Source organism: Chrysochloris asiatica, unplaced genomic scaffold (assembly GCF_000296735.1).
Source record: "Chrysochloris asiatica unplaced genomic scaffold, ChrAsi1.0 scaffold00093, whole genome shotgun sequence".
NCBI lineage: Eukaryota > Metazoa > Chordata > Mammalia > Afrosoricida > Chrysochloridae > Chrysochloris > Chrysochloris asiatica.
In genome coordinates, this window is record NW_006408611.1 from 2,717,847 (window position 1) to 2,721,130 (window position 3,284).

At 44.9% G+C, this 3,284-nt stretch overlaps 1 pseudogene; it reads right to left on the reverse strand.

The window, feature by feature from the left end:
* Nucleotides 1-2,374: 2,374 nt before the first annotated feature.
* LOC102818141 overlaps nucleotides 2,375-3,284 on the reverse strand; it is a 37,523-nt pseudogene continuing 36,613 nt past the window's right edge.

A 3,284-nucleotide genomic window follows, 5' to 3' on the forward strand; every position in this document is an offset into this window, starting at 1 on the left:
AAGCGGTAGACAATGCTAATGCATTGACAAAGGTGGAATATTGGAGAAATTCTCTCTAGGAAGAGAAGTCAGCTAAGGATTTTGAATAATTCTCACCCTATTGGAGGGGGAAAATCCTAAAGTGGTCACATCAAGATGAGCCTAACTCCTCAAGCAACTCCCTGAGTCCCATCAGCTAAGCAGACTGATCTTACCAATGACAGCTGTCAAACAGAAAACTAATACAGACATCGGTAAGGAGAAGCTTTGTTTAGAAAGGAAAGGGACTACTGCACTAGTGAGGACAGGATGCTACACTAGGAAGAATACTCCCATCATCGGATCTGTAAATGCCTCAAATCTCAAAACATTTTTTGAAAAATAAGTTTCTTTTCAAGAGTGGGATGCAAGGGTGGCATCATGGGATGTTGTTGTTGTAAAGTGCCACTGAGTCGGTTCCGACTCACAGCAACCCTGTATAGGGTTTCCGAGGAGCCATTAGTAGGTTTGAACTACCAACCTTGAAGTTAACAATCTAGTGTTTATCCTAGAGTGCCTTAGTAAAACGAAATATTTTATACTGAAATCAGCCTATCCCTGATGAGAGGTTCTTGAAAGAAGGTTTTAAACTGTTGGCTCAGGCTGAGAGTGAGTCAAAGTTCAGGGGCTTGGGAGAAGGTGAGAAACTTAACCAATGTTTGGTTAGTAAGCACTTTGTTTGTGATTGATAAGTGAGGATAAGCAATTTAGTTACTCATTTATGAGGCAAGGAATGGAAAATTGGAGGGTCTATGTTTTGCTTGGTCATGAATAAACAAGGGACATCTTTAAATCTTAACTAAGTCATAAGAGTTATTGCTGTTAGTTCTTCTGGGTCATAGACCATCTTCATGATTGTTGGGATGTTTGAGTCCATGTTGTGGTTATTGTGTAGTGTATTCACCCTCCAGCACTGTGTCACACAATGTCCTGCTGCTACACATAGGGCTCTCATTGGCTAATTTCCTGAAGCAATTCATCAGGCCTTTCTTCTTAGTGCGTGTTAGTCTTGAAACTCCTGTGAAACACCATGAGTAGTCCTGATGATATTTGATATACTGGAGGCATACAGCAAGCCACCACAAAACAACACGCTGGCAGACAGGTGTGGGAGTCATATGGAACGATGGTTATTTACAGTAAGCTGTTTTCCAGAACAGAAAGGATAGGGAGTTTTCTTTAACCCACTGTTTTCTAGTATCACACATTTCAGGTAAAATTCAACATTATCAGAGCATTTCTAGTTGGTGTGGCAGTGATGTTTCAGAGCAATAAAGTGGTCCCTGGTTTTCCTTTAGCTGCCCAATAGTATAAATGAAAATTTTGTGTGATAACATGCATTGGTCCTGTGTACATGATTACTGCAAATCTACCTCTATGAGACATGAATCCTTTGTTAATGAACTGTGGGATTAAGCAAGTGCTGAGCATGCAAGTCAGAGTTAATTCCAGAGATGTAACAAACTCACCCAAAAGTCACATGAACCTAGCATTATCCTTTCATGTGACCAGACATGTCAGACTTCGTCTGAATTTTCTCTAGTTGTTATCATTGCATTACATATGGTGGCCAGGCAGCTAAACTAGCCTGTGTTCTCTGCATGAAATAACATTCCACTGATGCTCTCAGAGACCCCCTGAGACAACTGATTAAACAACTGTTAAAGATTGGGAGATCATTGCTAGTCCCTATAAGATGCTAATCAGTCCATCAACAGCTGCTTCCCTAACAACAGAACTGTAATAAACAGGAAGTTTAAATGCTCTTTTCTCTGGGCATAAATCTTAAAAGATTGACTTATCTACTGCAATATATGATACCAAGCAACCAATAGGTGCTCTGTGACCTGAGGATGAATGACAGCTATCACAGTTTATAAGTAATCAGCTAAGGGAGCTAGAGAAGAAAAGGTAATTCAAACCTCTTCTCTAGCACTCCCATGGTGGGATGGAGACCTTAGTCATGTGACTAAGGAAGAAGACAAGTAAACAAGAAAAATCTGGTAGTGCTGGTCCCTGGAATAAACATTTCTAGGACTTAGAAGCTTATATAAGGTATACAATATATCTTTTCTTTTTTTTTTAACAGCAGGTCTGCAAATGTCTCTTTATTACCTCTGTTCTAAAGCCATTCATGACCAATGTAGGGCTCAGGGGACTTTTTTTTTTTTTTTTTTTTTAACAAATGAAACATTTCTTTTAAGAAAAACGCATATTTCTTCAATAGGTAAAAGAAGACGTCCTCCCCAAACCCCACCCCCCACCCCAGTGCAGGCAGGGGACTGGCACCCCAGGAACATTTAGCAAAGAGATCCTTAGCCTCAGGGCCGATGCCCCAGCAGGTAGTCCTCACAGGTCATTTGATCTTGAGGTCTTTCAAGGCTGACTCCAGGCTCTTCACTTTCCAGATGCCCATGCCACCATCCAGACCCATGGTGCAGAACTGTGTGCACTTGGCATTCCCACCGCTGAGCACCGAGATCTGGCTGATGCTGTTCTTATGCAGGGAGTCGATCCTTGCACCCGAGGCTGCATCACCCTCAGAACTGGCCTTCTTGTCCAGGTTCTGGAAGCGCTCACGGGCTGTCAGACCATGCTGCGAGCTGTGCTTGCCCTGTCCAGCCGTCCACTGAAGCTCAGTGTCCCCGCGGTGCCATCTTAGGTGAACAGCACTGGGAAGCAGTCCTGGCCAGCAGCTACCAGACTGTTTTCTGTGATGAAGGTGACAGCCAGCAGGGGCAGTGTTTCAGAGGTCAGACTTGCGACTGCTATCTTCTTGTCTGCGTTGGCTAGGCACACAGTGCTGTCGTGGCTGACCCACGGCTCCCACTGGCTGAGAAGCACACACCATGCACCCAGCCGCAGCTACTGCTGGACTGAATATCTGTTCCCCAAAGGGCATCTTGGAGCCTCATGGTGTGTATGGGTGCAGGCTGCTCCTCTACCTCCTCCATGTAGGCGGAGTAGATTCAGCACTTAAAGTCACAGGAACCAGCAGCCAGGAGCACATTGTTGGGGTGCCAGTCCAGGCTGAGGACCGTGGAGCAGATAGGCTTCTTGATGTGCGTGCACACCCACCAGTCATTCTCCTGCTCAAAGTAACAGATGGAGATGACCCAGGAGCCGCTGCCCACGGTGAACTTACTCTCTTGGGAACCTAGATCCAGAGGGCGTGGTTGTTGTTGTTGTTGTCAGGTGCCATCGAGTCGGAACCGACTCATAGCGACCCCATGCACAGCAGAACGAAACAATGTTCGATCCTGGGC